The 19610-nt window shown below is 41.9% G+C and overlaps 1 protein-coding gene across 6 annotated transcripts in view; it reads right to left on the bottom strand.

The window, feature by feature from the left end:
* Window positions 1-19610, bottom strand: part of LOC104641782 (poly(rC)-binding protein 3) — a 531086-nt gene that overhangs the window by 136320 nt on the left and 375156 nt on the right. Inside the window, exon 1 of one of the 6 annotated variants that reach the window (XM_075744670.1) lies at window positions 12851-13235. The exons of the other annotated variants lie outside the window; for them this stretch is intronic. The gene's annotated coding sequence lies outside the window, so the exon portion shown is untranslated. Of the gene's footprint in view, window positions 1-12850; window positions 13236-19610 lie in introns of those variants that run through there. 6 annotated transcript variants of the gene reach the window in all.

The raw sequence follows: 19610 nt of genomic DNA on the forward strand, positions 1-19610 counted from the left end.
ACAGAAAAATGTAGGCCAAACATTCTGCCCCACAGCAGAATGCATGGGACTGCATTTTAATCAAGGTGGAGCCATTTCACACATGTGGCAGGTCCAACTGAAACAGGTGAGTCTTGTGCCCGGCAGGAAACAGCCCGACCCTACGGTCACCTGCTAACAGAATGGACTGGGGTTTGTTCTGCTGTCTGGGTACCCAACAGCAGAGATGAATTCCAAGAGACATCAAAATCAAGTATAGTTTGAAAGTTAGAACACAAACTAAGAAAAAGTCCAAAAGAAGTATTTTTGTTTTCCCCTGCAACTTATGGGAGACAGGTTATTAATACTAACCACAGACAGGAAAAATGGCATTAATGTGGTAAATAACCCATCTTAACAGTTAAAGACGGACATACTGCGAGTGCCCAGGATGCGCCTCAAACGGCAAGAAAAGACTTGCTCTCAATTAATCCCACTTGCAAATTTTCAAATAATGTCAGCGTGAGCTCATGGCAAATAAATTGGAATGAATAAGTAGAGATTTACCGCGAAGGCTGAAAAAAAAGCGAAGCTTGACTTTGCAAATACATTCAACAGAGCAGCAGGAGCCTACCACAGATGAGAAGAAGCTGGCCTGAAGATTGATACGAGATCCAGAAGGCTGCTGCAGTACCCCTTACGCTGCTGTACAGCGGCGTGGACTGAGCTAACTTGAGAGCAATTATTTCCTTGGGCACCGCGCAGGCAGCGTAGCCATAACCGCGCAAACGTAAGCACAACCTGCGAAACCACATTCGAACACTGGTAAAAGCTCAGGCTCTTCCCTGGTTTTGTGCTGCTGTGGCTGTATCGCTGTCGCTACACAAGCGGCCAACTTAATGGCAGTTTTAAAAGACCTGCAGGAGGACTGCGGTGATGCACTGCAGGCAGCCAAATACTGACGTATTCGAGTGGACTTATGTTCAGGGCTTAACTGCAGCCTAGCAGGGCTTCCCAATAGTCGGGGGGAACGACTGGCTTCTGGAGACGGGCAATTCCGAGCTGCTCTGCTTGGAGCTGCTTCTCCTTCCACCAGCTACAGACTGAGCCAAGGGTGGGGAGGCCTTGTTAAGGCAGTTTTGGGCAATACTGGCCCCTTGCATCAGACATACCATACTCATAACCAGAGGTAACTCTGCCCACTAAACTCCTGAAACAGCAGAATTTTACCTTGGATTGCACACGTGTAATACTGTTAAGTATGTGTCTGGTAATCCAACTGATTTGCAATGGCTTTAGGAAGAGGCAAGCAAGAATTTTTTTTTATACTTAATAGCATTGCTGCACACATCTTGGGAAGATTTTGTTACTTGATTGCCAATTGCCATGGAAGCTCACATGAGCAATGGGACAAGAATACACACCTTTGCCCCGTAAACACGATCCTTTCAGACATTTTTTCTGGTATGGAAACGTCACAGGTTCACGAAAGGTAATTGCAGTCCATTTGCTGACAAACATTTGTACAATGGTATTTTTCTACAAACACACCCAAGATGCACAATCATAATCAGCTCAGAAGAGAAACATTGCAGTAGTTAAAAGCGTAACTAGAGCTACAGATTGCCTCGCGCTGCAACAGATTTATTTATTTTTACATCACACACTTGTGTCTACAGTACTATTACAGTACACTAGATAATACACCAGTGTTTATTAGGGAGGATCGGTCAACAACCAACCAAAGCCTACTTGTTCCATCTCATTAAGAGTCCCTTGCTAAGCAGATATGTCGACATGGACAGCTTCACACAGAGGTTTCAGATGCGCTGGATGCCATCCAAGGCTGTCTGCTCATGTGCCAGCCCAGCACCTTCTTGTGGCATTTATTCATGTTTCAGCTGTCATCAGAAGTACTGGGGCTGAGACACTTCTGAATGAGGGAAAAAAAAGCCTGCCTTGAATATGATCTCTTACGTATTTCACTGCTGAATTTCCAAGTGGTTGAAATGAAAATGCACAACTTTTGGAAAGTCCATGTTCCTACTGAAGTGGTGGTGGACACAGTACAATAGGCTTTACGGTGTAGTGTTCCTGTACTAACCACTAGACCTTTCCATGTTGTTAAAAATAATATCTTCCCTTAGGATGTGGGAAAAAAATTCCACATACCAAGGTAAGCATTTTCTATCCAAACATATTGCAAAGACTTTCCCTTTCCCTTTCTAATCTCATGGACATACCACTCTCACTCTCCCTTTCAATTGATAACATGGCTGAGACAAGGTATCTTTGGAAACCCATTTCTTTCTTCTTTTACTCCAACAGAAGGTGCCATCCAGGCTTAAAACTCAGAGGACCTTCTGAAGAGGGGAGGGAAAGTCAGGAGAAATGGATGGGTGAAGAAGACAAAGCCTGTGAAAATAGTTTCCATGAATCTTAGAATCACGAAACCATTTAGGTTGGAAAAGACCCTTAAAATCGAGTCCAACTGTTAACCTAGCACTGCCAAGTCCACCACTAAACTGTGTCCCTAAGTGCCCTGTCTACAAGTCTTTTAAATACCCCCTCCAGAGATGGTGACTCAACCACTTCACTGGGCAGCCTGTTGCAGTGCTTGACAACCTTTTTGGTGAAGAAATTTTTCCTAATATCCAATCTAAACCTCCCCTGACACAACTTGAGGCTGTTTCCTCTCATCCTTTCACTTGCTACTTAGAAAAAAGCTTTTGTCTTATTCAGATACAAGCTGGAGTAGTATCACACATCACTTTCACAATGAAATGCCATCTTGCAGCCCAAGTCAACAGAAGTGGCTGGTGACATCTTTGTGTCATCACAGAGGTGGATGTTCCTGGGAGGTAGCAGCACAGAGGATTCCGGGACCCCTCAGGGATTAAGCAGAGACCTGTTCTCATCCTAATGATCCAACAGAACAATGGAGGAGAAATTCTATCAGGGGGTCTGTGGACATCATCTCCTCCTCAACGCCTTCCTTGGATGTTACTACAGGATGGGGCTACCTCCAGCTCAGTCTTTTACCACATTTGGTCTTCTGCACACATGTTAAGATTCAGGACAACCTTCAGAGTCTGTCCCAAAGAATTAAGGCAGCAAATGAGTGGAATACGTAGAATTAGCTGTTTCAATTTGCAAAAACTAACTAGGTAAACGGTATTAAAATATGGCTACAGTTGCAAATCTAAGATCATCATTGGCTAAGAATGAAGATCAATGGCACTTCAGATTGCCAAAAAAGAGAAACAGAGAAGATATTTATGGCTCAGAATCCCTTCTAATACCATTTTTGCCACAAAATCACTATATGTATATACAAGCTAGATAGGTACGTAAATTAGGTGCCCAATGCTTCCACAAAACTACTGACTTTGACTAAATATTAATTGAACAACATTATTATGTTAAAATTAATATAGATGAAGTGCATGCTCTGTCGATTACACATGATAAATAAAAGAGAGATTTATTTGAACAAATACAGTTCAATAAGTCCTTTTCATGAATGAGAAGTGTGAAGGCAAGAGAGACTGTTACAAGCAGCAGTTATTCAAAGCTGCAGACATGAAAGCTAGTCTCACAATACGAGCTATAAATCCATTTTTATTTATTACTATAGCCTACCCATTTGACGTCTACCCTAATAAATGGTTCTCAATGAAAAGCATGCAAGTACACACCATTTTCTCCAGCTTTCCCCAGAGTATGGAAGATCATTAGACAGATCATCAGCTTTCTGCAAGAGACGTCTGCATAGTTTTCAAATTTTAACTAATAATCTCTTGAAATAGGGTTTGCGGCAGAAGACATGCTGAGCCAAAGTCATCACTAGTCTGAATCTGTTAGGATGTGATTTTTGAAGATGACTTTGCCCTCAGCTTTATACATACTTGCAGGTCCAAAGCAGTTTTATTCTGTGGATACCCCCATCACTCAAAAAAAAATTGCAATTACTATCAAGAAAAAAGAAGTATCAATCCAGAATGACTTCAACTGAGATGTTTCTGTGGCTATTCCCAGCAACAGACTTGTTTCTCTGAGTTTTCTCAGAAAGCTGAGATAATAGTGCAAATTAATTTCCTCTTAAACTTGGGCAAATATGTGCACAAGTTTTACTTGATTTGCCCAGATTCTATGAACAAAATCTTCAAAGAAATTTAATGTAGCATAAATACGATAATTTTCTTTAGAAAGTTGCCAGATGTGGTTTAATGTTGTAGATAAGTAAAGTTCCCAGTTAAGTGTTTCAAGTGAGTAAGAATTAATATCTTTGAAATCAACAGCCAAGAAAGGATTTTGTAAAATCTACTAAGCTCCGCATAAGATAATCCCCCAATATAAATATATATATATATGAAAAATCTGAAAGGCATTAGCAGCATAGGAACTATAAATGAAACACATTTTAGGTGCATCTGCAATCTGTTACGCCTATCCAGTGTATTTTAAGGATATTATTTAGTAATACATTTCTTTATCTGTCAACTCAGCCATATTCTCATTGAGAGCATCAGATTGTAATGTATTTTTAAGTATTATCTCAAAGGCATACAGAGCGAAAATGAAGGTGACATTTTATTAGTAGCCGTGGGCAACCCTAGCTCTGGCTACTTTCATTATTATTTATCTCCCTGTATATATATATATATATATGATCTGCTGCTTTTAACTTTATTGACTAATAATAATATTCATTGGAGACTGGGTCTTTACTGTCTAGTGATGGGAAAGCAGAAAGGTCACAAGTAAAAGAAAACTCCATTTTCATAGGCACTTTAATGCATTGCTCCTAAGGGAATTCGAGTTGCTTTAGAAAGGTTTAGATATATATTGGTGGACCCTTTACTCCTGAGCCAACTAAAAGCCCATCCATCTGAGCACAATCCAATGTAATAAAAGCACAGTAAAAAGGATAGTTTCTGTACCCTTTTTTTTGGTAAAGCCTCACTTGCATTTTATTGCCAGCTCCACGGTAACTTCACACACCCATGCAAAGGAAGATCAGGGTTGTTTCTTAACGGGAGGTACAACAGGCGAGAAAAGGTCACAGTGCTGTGAGATTTCCTTTCAGACAATGAGTAGGATTAGAAGTGAATAGGTCCCAGTGAGCAGATTACCCTAAAATGAAACCCAGGTATGACAAGGCAAAGCTCAGGGTCCAAATCGCGTGTCAGCAATCTCCTCCCAGCAAGTCTGGGGTCAAGAAGTGACTACCAACAAAACTGTCAACAACAACAAAAAAAACCCCCAACTCCCCCCCCCACCCCCCAAACAAAAAAAAAAAAAAAGAGTAATCCACCATAAGTGGTGTTGATACATTTTCCCAGTCAAACAAAAAAGTAAACAAACTAAACCCTCTAAAAAAGTTTAGCAAATCCAAAAGTTAAGGATACTAGTTTTCTTCTGGCAACAGTATCAGAAAATATGGGAATATCAAGATAGGTTGCCTAAATGGCTGTAATTCTGCCTTTTATAATCTTTTCATTGAGACTGAAAACCAAGAGAACAGGAAGGATATTGCTGAGAAATTAAAAAGCGTCGTCCAACCACATTAAAGTACGCTGACACAACTGCAAGGAGATTATATCACCCACTGGCTATAAAGTACCACTCTTCTATCCCTCATCAGCTGGCACTCAGTAACGGGTCATGGATGTGATCCTACGCGAGGGCAACGCCACACAAAACAGGTGAGCTGCCGTTACATTCAGTCACGACAGTCTTAAGAGCTGCAGAAGGAAATTATTTGCATTTCTAGTGTTTAAGCTAATGCGTTCTGCTCCACAGCCAGTACCAGGAACAGGTAACCCTGAAGTCACCATGCCACTGCTAAAGATCAGCGTTGGCTTAAAGCATGATTTTTAAGACAAGGGTGAAATTGCTCACAAACACTAATTAGGTACCAACGTGACGCTGAATACTATGATGTCACATACTAAGTTATGATAGGATACGCCGACAGATTATTGGTACTGAAGCTCCCAGGGATATATAGGCAATTATAGCTCCTGTAAGCAAACGGGAGGCCAAAAGCAATGCTTGTTAGAAGCGCGGGAAAGAGTCAGACCCAGCACATGAAAGTCACAAGAGACACCCCCAAGCGCAGATGCATTTCTATTAGCACGGGAGGCTGTTTGGGGAGCTGCTCTAGTTAGTCATGGGAAAGCATAGCTTCAGGAGGCTCCACCACCGTGGCTCACATCGGAGGCTTTTGTCAGAGATGTCTCATTCCTGCACAAAGAACAGAAGCCTCCAAAATTTCTGCAGCATTTTAAAACACAGGCTCAGCTTCAGAGTATCTTACTTATCTGACACTACAAACACTGAAGGGACATTAGATTTTGTTACACGCAAAGTTTAAGAGCTCTTATAATTTTTATTCAGCCTCCTCTACCCCACCCCAGCCCACTGTAAGCATCGTGGGATGCTCACGGTACTTAATTAGCAGTGACAGTCTTTCCATTACCTGCCAGGGATCTGTATTTGTACAGTGTGAATGCTGATGGGGGAAGGACGGAGGGGGAAACAAAGTGCCTGTCTCTCTCTCTCGAGGTCTGCCCAAAGCCCTTGTTCTTCCTGGAGAAATCTAAGTGTAACTTCTGATGTTCCCTACCACTCAATCAAAATCCAGCGATTTAAACATCTCCGAACTGAAAGGAGTTGAGACTCTGAACCTGATTCTCATCACTGCATATGAAAACTCTGAACTTGCACATTGTAACAACGGTATCTCTCTCATATTTTCCTATCTGCAGGATCAAAACATTTTATTCGAATTTACTCTCCTGGGTATAACATACATTAATAAAAAAGGCAAACAGTCTTTTTAATCACTTTGATCATATGTAAGCAAATCTCTACTAGATCCAGGCATCTCAGGGACTTTTAGTATTTAATCCAGTACTATACAGTAATTATTGAGTGGATTTACAGCATTTACAAACGTTGCATCTGCCCCCAATGTTTTCACAGCCTTTTCATTTAAAATCTCTGCTGTTGTTCTATAGAACATTTAACGTTACAAAACAGCCGGCAAAGTTTCCATTAGCTCTTCTGGCTAGATGCTGGCACGCGGCCATAATCGTGCTAATGAGATCCTTGAGGTACGCACACAGTTTTGTTAGTTGAATGAAATCACAGAAAAGTCATTTTATGGTTTTCAAAGCTCAGATTCTGTCTTTCTATTCTTTTAAGTCAGGCTCTAGTGCTGAATAGGTGCTTTACTGCCCACTGATGAGAAAATGCAAGCCAATGAGGGTAAGGTAATAGATCATCATAAATACAGGACGAGATGGCGTGGACATTGCACCAAGCACTTCATTGCCACGTAGCTACATCCAAAAGTATTTTTCTGGGGAGACGTACCTCTCTTTGCTTTTTTGTAGAGCGCTCTGCATCTGGTATGGTATTCTGCTTCCCTTGTTGTCACAGGGACAACCAGACTGCTCAGATTTCGTTTCATGAAATCCTCAGATTAGCCCTAATATCTTATTGGTATTTGCTTACCGGCAAACCCATACCTAGTTGCATATAAAAGATGACAGGAGTCTTTTTCTAGAGCTCCACTTGCTCTGTATGCAGCTGCCCAGACTCGTGCTGTGTGCCTGGGGCTGCGGTTCTGACACAGCCACCCCCGTTTCCTGAGGCTTGGCTGAACATTCATAAAGCCCTGCTTTAAGCATCATAGTCAAGTGCTTTTGGGTTTTGGGGTTTTTTGGGGGTTTTGTTTTGGGGTTTTTTTTGTGAAATTATTCTTTGTTTCTGCTACAGACATGTCCCTAAACTAGTCTATAAGTATAGCCAAGTTTTTTTCAGTAAACCTACCCTGAATCTATCAGAAATAAAGCAGTACAGAACAGGATTTTCTGAACATTTTCATTGGTTTTTTTTTTTCCCTCTCAATTATTTCAAAATTTTTGTCTTAAACTGTTTGTGAGGTCAAAAACCAACCAACACAAACCAAAAATTATGCATGCAAGTTTTTCTCTGAACAATTTTGCAGAAGTTTTCAGGTGTCACTGCAATAAATCCTGCTAAGAAACGCTGCAGGGCCCTCCTCAGGCACTTGTATCAAGCCATCGAGCAACTGGGTTATCCTGAGAACAACAGGTACATGGATTCTTTTTTTACTCATTTTATAAGTTTGCTGCTTATTTATTCCGTACTGTTACAGTCAAATCCTGCCATCAATGCCCATGTCCTTCTCAGAAGGAAAGTCTGTTGAGGTCAGTGGGCTCAGTCTTGACAGTGTTAATCACTGCTCAGTGACTCCCAGCAGCGTCTAGCTATGACATCAAGCACGAACCTCTGAGGGGGGCAGGAGGAATAAGAACGTTGATCAGACTCTAAATGACAATTACAGCTTTGGGAAAAACAAGATCTGATCCGAGTGGGAGTCTGGCCTGTAGAGGAACAGAATTTAAAAAAAATAATAATGTGTACATTAACCACCTTGGAAAAAAGATCCATTCATGTCGGTTTGCAATTTTTTTTTTTTAAAGAAGTATAGATAATAACCCTTTATATTTTAAATAACAATGACTTTCTATACTAATTGTTTTTTATGTCTCTGTGCTGAAGGCTTTCAGGGCTCAGAAAGCAAGTCAAGATGCTGAACGACGTGTGTGTACACAAGATGACAGCCTTTGGCAGGGGACACAAAAGCTTCAGAATACGGGTGAGCACAGCGAAGGGCCACCCATGTGTGCCGGGGACGGCTAGAAATCTTGGCATACTGTTCAAATGGGAGTTTGTTGACCTGAACTTGATTTCTGTGCCTTATTGATGAATGTTAACATATGATTGCACTTGCGGAATACTTTCATGGCTTTATAACCACTTTATAGACGCTTGGACATATTATCATCTCCCTCTTCCCTCCTCCTAACTGATGGACACTCCATAGGAACACATATACACCCTTAAGACTAGGTGGATGTCTATTACCAAGATTTCCTGCTTGATTTTAATCCAAAAGAGCTGGTATTGAGCTGGTATTTTTTAATTAAAACCTCCTTCACTCAGCTCTTTTTTGTCTTGTGGAGCATCTATCAATCAGGAGGAGTCACTGCAGGATGCACCCGTCAGCAGGAGGCTATTTCATCCCCCCCAACCCCAGACACTGATTTTTTTTTTTCCTCCCCCCGCCTCCAACTTCATTAACTAAATGCACTGAATAAACCTTAACATCCCAGCTAAATCCTATTGGCCCTGGATTTGCTGCTTAATGCTAAAACCCAAGCGACCCATTTTTCTCCTGTTGATACTCCTGTTGCTGACGGCAGCCAGCAGAGAATACTGACCTTAAAATATTTGAATGTAAGGAACAAAACCCAGAGAATTCATCGCTCACTCTTTCTGCTGCTGCTCGTGAACTTCACGTAAGCTCTACTTCGTGTGTTAAAGCCTCCCTTGCCTTTGTGCTTCATAGGCAACACAGTGAATCTGTTGCTTAGCAAATGAATGCAACAAAGCGCATCTGTTATTAAAAGTGCAACAAGGTTTCTTTTAAAGAAAAATGATCTTGCAAAGCCTAGGAAAATTTATTTGTGTGCATTCTACAACCCCCAGTCATGATGCTGTTATAAAAGTCAGAAGATGAAAACCCCACTAACTGAAAATCTTTGGGAAAGACTAACAAGAGTAAACAGTTTCAGTTTTGAGTTCCTATCCTTACATTTTGCTTTAAACTGTAATAGTTTGCCTCCCAATTTCATGTATGCGACAGAAAAGGCTAAAGATTATTCACCATCCCCCTGCTTCCTGGCTGCCAGTCCTCCCGCTGCACCCCAGTTATAATTGCTGTACCTAATCTCACCGCAGCTCAGCTACCCAACACCCTCCTCGGTCCGTGAAGATGAGCAGGAATGCCAGGGGCCACTTCCCAGCTTTTGACTCTATTTCCAAAGCACCCAAACTGGGTTACTCATCCAGCTGCAAAGTCTCCCTGTGGTAGCATTCAAGAGCTTTGGCACTCCTGACTGCTCCTGGAGCAACCAGCCTGCCTTTACGCCTCGCTCCAGTAGACCTCCTACCTCTCTGCACCGTGACCATCACCACCACCCTGCGTTTTGCCACAGCATCTGCCATTTCAACCCCCTTCCCTCCTGCAGATACCTCTTTCACACTTCTGCCGCACACGCCTGTGGCTGCAGCCACATCCCCCGTCAGCTTTGCAAGCTTCTCCACAACTTTCTGCCACAGCGATAGACCCTTGCCCTGTTATTGCAGGGTCCCTGCTCAGTGTGCTCAGTCCTGGCCTCCCAGCCCCCCCGGAGCAGGAGGGATGGCTCATCTTCTGCTCCCATGTCCTGTCCCACTTCCCCAGCGAGGAGTGCCGTGAGGGGTGCGAACCACCGTGCTTCGGCTAGGACAGCCTCTGGCCCTGCGATGGCTCCATGGCAAGCGGCTTCACAACCGAGCACTGTCCTCACGGCTTGCAAAAGTCACTCACCACATTTTCACTAATCTGTCGGAAAAGGATATTCCAGTTTGCTCTTGAGTATCCAACCAACACAGCAGTCTTCGGATTTGACTTATATTTTTAATACCACATTTTGCTTTACATTAATATCAGACCTCAATACCCTACAATACCGAGGCTGGTTTCCAAGAAAAGCTGCATCCTGAAACGCCTACCCCATGCACACCCAATCCTTCGCCCAGCGAATTCCTGTGGCATTCAGAGGCTGCAAAGCCTGAAAGGAAACAACAAGCCTGGACACCTGGTAGAAATTCAGTTATCCTGAATAAAAAAAAAAAATATTTACAAAGCACCTAAAAGCAAATCTGATCTAACACCAAAGAGATGCAGCACAGGTTGCTCATTAAGATTATTAGTACAATGTCCGTTATGAGAAAGCTTTCAAATAAAAGCGCTTTCTTACTGACTGCACGCTTGTGTTAATGTATTTCTTACCAATACCACTAATGGAGCATTTATCATGTTCCTAGCTTCTCTGAAGTAACAAGAAAAATATATTGAGCCATGTAAGAATAAAATTAATATATCCATGTCGCTATGCTTTACCATACTGCGCACATTCTATAGATGTTTTTAAATATGGTCCTTGGAGGAAGTAATGGCAACTGACTTCATTATTACAGAAATATTCAATCTATCTGGCACAAATTGAAGACCAAGAGTGATAAGGAACGGAACCAGTAAAACAAACAGTTATATTCTTGAGGGCTTATTTTTGCAGCACACAGATGAGAGAAAGAAAGGGGGTAAGGTCTTTTGTAAGAAACCAGCTATTTCAGATCGTAAGGAAAGTAAAAACATTTTGTTCACCTGATTATAGATTAAGAAGGTATAGAGTAATAGCCGCATGATCAAGTTTTTCCTTTTCTTGAATACAATGAGTAGAAGACTAGATGGGTGATGTATTTATTAAGAGGTTTCTGAGTAGGCAAGCCTCAGCTTTTCAGTTTATTTTTATAAACTCTTGTCTGATTTTAGTATGGCCGATTCCCGGATTCCATTTTGAACCATCCTCAGCAATGGTTGGTGCACCAAGAATCTTTTTAGGGATAAGCGTTGGACAATGGATTACCAGCTGCTCAACTCCATTTTTTACTGTTGTTTTACTTCCAAAACTGCGTATAAAAGAAACAAACAAGACTGATGGCTAGACTGGATGGTACGCACACTTCTAACAGAAATTTAATATTTTTTTTTACCATTTGAAGATAGACATGCACAGCAATTTCCAGCTATAACTGCATTTTGCTGTCTATAATCTACGCAAGAACTACTAAAATATGATTAGGTAAAATGTGTTAACTCTTCTAGTACTACTGGAAAAATAGACACTCAGTTATCAGAAACACAAATAGAAGTTGTACACTAAACATAACTGTATCCAGTGTAATAGGACATTCTAGCAGATGTATTACAGAGATGAAAACGTAGTTTTTGGCGCATAGTAACAAAACTTCTTGCTTCTTTACAAACAATAATATTATTCATAATAATAATAATAAAAAAGAGGCATGAAGTCCAGAGTCCTCTCTTATTACAGTTACCATAAAGCTACCCTGTATTTCCCAACTTTTCTTTAAGAAAAAACACACTTTGAAGTTCACTTTCCCCCCCATTGCACACCACGCAGAACAACACTATATGATAGTTTACTTTGGCTGTTTACATTAACGACTTCAAAACAAACAAACAAAAGCCTCTAAAAATGTTACCAACTAAATAAAAAGGAAGCAACTTCCAGTGCCAACACACCCAAAATACGGGACAATATTCCAGCTCGCTTGCTTTTGACAGTGATGCTGGTTTACAGTACGTCAGAAACTTGTTAGTCTCTATCTTTCTAACCCCTCCGCAGCCCCTGCAGTTTTCCTCGGCCTTTCCCCATTTCACATTAAACTTGCAGGAGACTATTAACCGGGGACACCCCCCCACACACACACACCAGTCTCCAGATTATATTACCGCATTTAAACCCCGGAGCTGCCGGCCCCGGCGGGGTTACTCACCCGGGGGGAGCGCACGCTTCCCCACTGGCAGTCCCTAACAGATATTTTAGCGCAGCTCACTTGTGCGGGCGAGAAACCGGCCCCATCCCCACACACATCACGTCCACGCCAACTTGTTGGTTTCGAGCTTTTAACCACTTTGCCCATCGCAGCCCATCCCGGGCAGGCAGAGGAGTTAAACTCAGCCCCTAAAGCACCCGCAAAAGCAGCATGCTCGGCTCCTGCAAGCTTCAAAACAAAGCAACCCCCCAAAAACCGATCCTCCCCCCGCACGCAGCACCCCCTCATCGGCCGCGCTACGCCACCAGAAAGCGGGAGAGAGTTTCCCCTTGCCTACCCCGTCCCCCCTCGCAGCCCTGTGCGGGGCAGAGGCAGCGGTACCCACCTGCTGAGCGGGTTCCCGAGCCCGGCCGGAGCCCCACGCCGCTCCCTTCCTCCCGTGGGGCTGCGCAGCCAGCCGGCTCCCTCCGTGCCGCCCGAGCGCGGACAGATGGCCGGGAGCCCTGAGCCCAAACAGAGTGAAGCTAAGCTAGGCTTTTTTTTTTTTTTTTTTTTTCTTTTTTCGTGCTTTCTTTTTTTTCCCTTCCCCTCCTTTTTTTTTTTTTTTTTTCCCTCCCCTTTCCTCCCTTCTCCCCGTTTTTCCTCCCTTCCTCCCCTGGCTTAGCCCCTAGCAGATAAGCCCGAGTCAGCCAGAGTGCGCTCACAACACCCCCTCCACCAATCATTGCAATTAGTGCCACATGAGAGGAGCTTCTGCCCAAAATCTGCTTAAGAAAGGGCCAGAGGGCAGGGCAATCGCCTTTGCTTCACAATGACCAGAAGCTGCTATAAATAGCCAAACAAAAGCACTGTCAAGGCCAGGAATGTCACATCCTAATGTGATAAAAATTGTAAAGATCCGATGTATACCAGAAGTACAAAGGAGGAAAAATAATTTTTTTTAAAAAGATAAAGATTAAAAGCAGTTGCCGCCTTCCTACCCTCTCCCCCAATACGTAACCTTGTAATATGTTATCAAAAGTTGTATATTTCTGGGTGCCAAGCTATTATGTTTTCGAGGTCCCAAGTAGCTCATTCACAATCCCCTCTGTGACAGCTGCACGCTAATATTTATAGGTACCCGAGTCTGTACATTTTATGTAACCAAGTACAGTGACCAGGGCTGGTCAGAGGTAGTCTCCAACCCCACAGATACATTACATCACACAAATAGTTAGCAAACGCTTCTCTAAATTAAAACATTAACAATAGGTTCCTAATACACCAATAAGTAAATCAATACATTAATGAAGTACAGCCACATCAAAACTGGGGGATTTAATCTAATTTGATTTAGACATATTTTACACCAGCATATTCCAGCACTGTGAATGAGGAGAAACTCAAGCCTGATGTTTCTAACTGTACAGTGAGTTAGAGCTGAAAGCTAAAAAAAAAAAAAAACCACCCCAAAACACCCTTGACCCATCAGAGTGCCTCCACCACTTCGCAGACCTCCAGTTCACATCCTGCAAGTAGCTGGACACTGCCTGCTCCGGCACGGGGAGGGCAGGGCAGGGTGGGGAAGGGAGCGGTTTCCATCCCCTTTGACTGCTTGTAAACTCTGCAATGCCTTCGAGACAGTGATTTCCAGCCTGCTGATGGCAGGATGACAACAGCTAGGTTCATCTGAGGGGAAGCCGATAGTCACTGTCACCTAATTCCCTCCACAGACGTTCCCGAATATAATCACTGTAAAGGAAGGGCACTCCACTGATGTCCCTCCAACTCTCGTGTCTCAAAGTTTATGTACGAATCTATGTAAAAGTATTAATCCTATTGACTAACCTCATGCTTTTTCAGAACTGAGATAAAAGCCGTCTGAAATTATTATCCCTGTGTTTCTTCTGTTCGGTTTCCACCAATTCAACAATAAACTTCTCTTCTACTACAAATAAATATTATTTTTTCCATTTCATTCCCATGCACTCCTCTGATCATACTTGTTTGTCCCGCTGCAGTGCACAGTGCTTTCTCATACTAAACCCGTTCACATTCAGGCTTATCCTCAAAGCACCCTTATCCTCAAAGGATGTCCAGAGATGATTTTTGCTGGTTTATTAATTCCCTGAATTTAAGCATGTGCCCTACATAACAAAGAGTGTACTTTTAGAAGATCAATTGAAGAAACGTATTTAAAAGCGAGAATATTTAAGCGAAGCTCATGCGAAGCCCTAGTCCAAAAATCATGTGCACAGGCTTGCAAAACCAAAACCACCCGCAAGATTTCCCGACTTCCTAGTTTTAGCAGGGACAGAAATATTCTTTATTTCAACAAAGAGCTTTCAGTAACGCAGAGTGCACAGATGCAGAACAATAACACCAACGCAAACAATACAGACTAAGCATTGTCGGGCCAAAGCCGCTGGCCCGCGGGCTGACAAAGCCCTCCCTGAGGATGTGGGAGAGCGAAGCAGAGACCCCTGTTCTGGCACAGGCAGCTGGAGGTTCACGTAGCCCAGCACAGCAGCTGGAGGTATGGCAGGACGTCCAGCTGTATTTGCGAGGTATTGCAATATAGCTAATAAACCCTGCCGGTTCCATCTTTACGTTGAGTCCTGCTTTTACTTCAAGCAGGGCCAGGCTGGGTGTCCACAGCAGCAGTACAGACATGCTTTGCATTGCAAAGGAGCGGACAGGACCTTCGCTGAAGGAAAAAAAAAAAATCCTCAACAACAAAAAAACCCCCTCCAGGTAAGCAGTAAAAGATTTTTAGTATAATGAGCTTACCTGGGAAAAAAATGACCTATGACTTAAACAGCTGCGTAGTTGTAACTGAGTAACAAGACAGCAAAAATAAGTCACTAATGGAGTGAAATGCAAGATTGTGTGCATGGCATAAAAATCCATCCAGCCAAGCAGATGAATAAATTGGCGGAACTGAGCCGCTGATGCCAGAAGTGAAAGAAAAATAGCCTTCTCTCTCAATTTTGGGTGTTTTTTGTATCTTCCACTTCCTGGATCAGCTATCATTACAGAGTTCAAGGAGGGGGGAAAAAAAAAGGTTATAAAAAACCCCAGTATTTTCTCATGTTGCCAGAAGGCCCTGTTTGAGTTGATCTGTTTTGACCTGGTCCTCATTGTTTTGCATGCTGCTTTCCTACACCAGCTTTTCCAACCTATGGATAGAAATGGTGGAGGAATCTTGCAACCTCCTTTAAGGATGCTGAAAATGTAACATGAGGAAAACTGCATGTATGGAAATATGCTTCACAGAGAGGTATTCAGAAAGGCTCTCCTTTGTAAGCTTGAAAGTATTCAAAACACCATTTGCTTTACAGATCACAGTGCTGTATTTGATGATAAATCTAAGAGACAGATGACAGAAATTTCCATGAGCAATGTCCCAAAAATAAAACATATAAAGAAATTATACTGTTTATTTTGTAAACAATTCAGTATATATCTGCAATTTTAAACTGTTTATGAAATATTCCACCAACAGATCAAGGTAAGACTTCTTGTCTTGTAGAAAATTATTACTATTGCCTGGAAGTGCTTTAAGCTAACTCATTACCAAATGGAAACCTGGATCAGAGACATTGCGTCCTCGCATTTGACATAATTTCCTGGAGAAACAAGCCTATATATGGAAAGCTCTCCTCAAGCACTGGTTGAAGTTTTCCCTTAAACACTGTTTTGTTTGGTAAGTGAAAACTGACGATACCACCAAATCATCTAGTATTAGTGTTCTTTTCTTTTACATGTCCCTGCTCTTGGGAAAAAAGTAATAATGGATTATGCTATTTCTTTGTCTGAATAAAATGTTGCAGTTCCGGAGATAAAGACGTATTCAGCTGAGCAATTAAATAGCTAAATAAATGAATCAGCAGAGCAGAAGTGACAGATTTAATTACTGCTTAGAGCTAGGAAGGGGAACTAATTATGGGGTTCATGAACCACATGCCATTCTTCTCCTTAAGCATGTGCTTCGATTCTTCTGGATCAAGCTCTGCAAATGCAGTAGTACCACGCACCAGATTTAACAAAATAAAGGAGAAAAAAAGAAAAAAAAAGCAAAAAAAAAGCTATTCAAAATTTGGAAATAATCTTTAAAGAAAGAATAGTCAATACTCTGTTTTAAAAGCCCATGTTCAATTGACTTGATGCCATGAGTTAGAGGAACCTTCTTCTAAATAGATAGGCACTAAAAATGTAGTTCTCCAAAAAATGAAAGCACAGTAAAGTTCACTGGATGTGAATAAACCAAAGAATTGCAACAGAAAGCTGTGGTAATTGAGGCATAAAGCATATAGATACATCAAGTGATTAGGAGCCCTAAAGTATCTGTAGCTGGGAAGCCTGAGAAAGCTGTTGACCCAAGCTCTCTACTGCTTTGCTGTCCACCACAGCAGGCACTACAGTTCAGAAAGATGCTTTTGCAGTCACCAACTGCAAAGCCACTAGCAGTGGAAAAAACCGTTCCCCACTTTCTGCCTTCTGTCCCTTTTCTCTACTTTGCAGTTACTTTACAATCCTATTTTTTATTCTTGTATGATAAGACTGTCAATGCCAAATATTTGAACTTCACATTAAAATCATGCACCTTGCGGTATAACCCCGCAAACACAGAACTCTTCCCCTCATTAGTAGGAGAGAGAAAGAGGGAAAAACCCCGCAAACTGCGTTTGAATCACACCGTCCAATGAACTGCATAATTTCAGTGAGTTTACAGCTAACTTCTACAGATGAAGAGAGACAGGTATAATGGAAAGGAAAGGAAAGGAAAGGAAAGGAAAGGAAAGGAAAGGAAAGGAAAGGAAAGGAAAGGAAAGGAAAGGAAAGGAAAGGAAAGGAAAGGAAAGGAAAGGAAAGGAAAGGAAAGGAAAGGAAAGGAAAGGAAAGGAAAGGAAAGGAAAGGAAAGGAAAGGAAAGGAAAGGAAAGGAAAGGAAAGGAAAGGAAAGGAAAGGAAAGGAAAGGAAAGGAAAGGAAGGGAAAGGGGAAGGGAGAGGACCAAGCTATATTAAAAAAAAAAAAAAGAATTAGCGGAGGTAAGAGAGGGGAAGTCTTTCATTCATAGTCAGTGGTTTGCTAAAATTAAAATGTCGATCTGTTGTGATGTCTGTTTTAGCATAATTTTAAAAATCAATGCATTTGCCTCTTTTCCTGAAAATACTGCAAAGAAAGAGATAAATAACTGCACAGCTGACCTCGTACACCATTCTGAAAAACAATCACATCTTCTACTCTGCTGACTTTGAAAATTTTTAAAAAGCAGAACATGATGCAAACAATAAAATATCTTATGGCTGGGAAAGATCTAAACCCACCCCAGCTATAGCCATGTTCTCCTTCCACACCACCAGTAATTTGTCAGAATGAAAATGATTGTGTCCAAACCCAGAGATGTAGGCTGATCCCTGGGAAGGCTCACTGGACAATCACAAATGCCATCATCATCCAAGATTACAACATCATCTCTGCTTGGCTGAAAATCTGTTCTCTGAAGGCAGCTGAAACCAAGGTCTATTGAATCAATAAAGTCCAAAATGAACCCTATCTTGAAAATCAGTGTCTGGGCTTCTGTATCAAGGGAGACTGTATCTGCAGGAAACCAGGAGCACTGTACATACGAGATAAAGTTAAAAAAAGGATTTTATTTTTTTAAACGGAATTATGGTATAGCTCTATAAAAGTGACATCCCTTTCCTGGAATTCCAGTGCAGTTAGATCAGAAGAAAATGCAGTTTGTACCAGGACACACAGCAAAGCAGAGAGGAGCTGATCTTCAAAAAAGACGTTATACCTGAAACATTATGTACAAGTTGCATTAGCACTTATACCATATGAATTTTACAGCATCTGTTATCCATGTTAATAAAGTGTGAGGTCTATAGAAAGTCACTAAGGTACCAGTGATTGTGAACCTTGCAGAACACATGCACAACTGATATCTCATAACAGAGATATTATGATTGTATAAATAACCTCAGTGGAGCATGAGGAGTTGAAAAGGATCCCATGGGCAGGGGCTGCTAGTCAGCAGACTGCCGAAGGACAAAGAGAGAATATACCCTCGGTGCACAACGCTTCTGATCTCAGGGGGCAAAATCAGCTGTATTGATCTGACAGTCCCTGCCAGGCTTGCATGGAAATGACCATTTAAGTATATGCGAGGTCCCTCTCAAGACAGGACCTAAACAGCATTTGCATTTACATCCAAAAGCACAGCCCTAAAGGAATACAGGGCGTTTGGGAGCAGAAGTCACACAGAAGTGAGCTCGCCACCTGGGAGGAAGGCTGACTCTATGAACCCACCATCCTCTGCTCTCACTGCAGGGCAAAGCAAAAGAAATCCCTCATGGAATACTTGAAACAGGAGTCATGGTTAAGTATAGACCAGAAGTGAATTTGTCATTGTTTTATTTATACCCTTTTGCTCTCAGTCTTGCACTTGGATGTTCGCCCTAAAGTCTTGCTTAACATAATTTTGCAGTGTTTCACCACTCAGCAAGTGTGGTGCAGTGGAGAGACAAGATGAAAGAGAGTGAAACCAGCAGGTTCTCAGTAGAAAACTAAGACAAAGAAGGGTGCACAAGGTATCTTGAGACATGGGCATCTCCTCCAGCATTTCCTTCCTATTTTCAAAGGGTCACTGGTGGATGGACTTTACTAGCAGGGAAAGGATTAGCCCTAACAGGCATGAACTAATTCTCCTCCTGCAAGAAGCAGATGGCAAAGCAATACTCCACAGTCCTGGGTGAGCCCTGGGTTTCCCAAGGCTCCGAGTCCGTGTTTGGTTGTTACAGGGAAGGTAGAAGGTCATTTTTCACTGCCATGGGGAGCGTGCCAGTTTATCAAAGCTACCCTTGGGGACGTTTGCTTGTGAAGATTTACACAAAAGGTGACTAAGTATGCCAGTGGGTGGAAGAAGAGTTGCTAGTTGACTGGTACAAAGAAGAAATTACTGTGTTTTTATATAAAGTCTAAATAACATTTACACACTACTAATCACAGAGCTATAAATAATTTAAAATCACCCACTATTTTCTTCTTTTAAAAGTCAAAGAAGCAATTTTTTTTGAGTGCCTTATTGCACTTTCCTAATAGTTCATTGAAGACATCCAGTCTTCACTGAGGACTAATATAAAAACCGATCAAGTTC

This window comes from Balearica regulorum, chromosome 2, assembly GCF_011004875.1.
Source record: "Balearica regulorum gibbericeps isolate bBalReg1 chromosome 2, bBalReg1.pri, whole genome shotgun sequence".
Lineage (NCBI taxonomy): Eukaryota > Metazoa > Chordata > Aves > Gruiformes > Gruidae > Balearica > Balearica regulorum.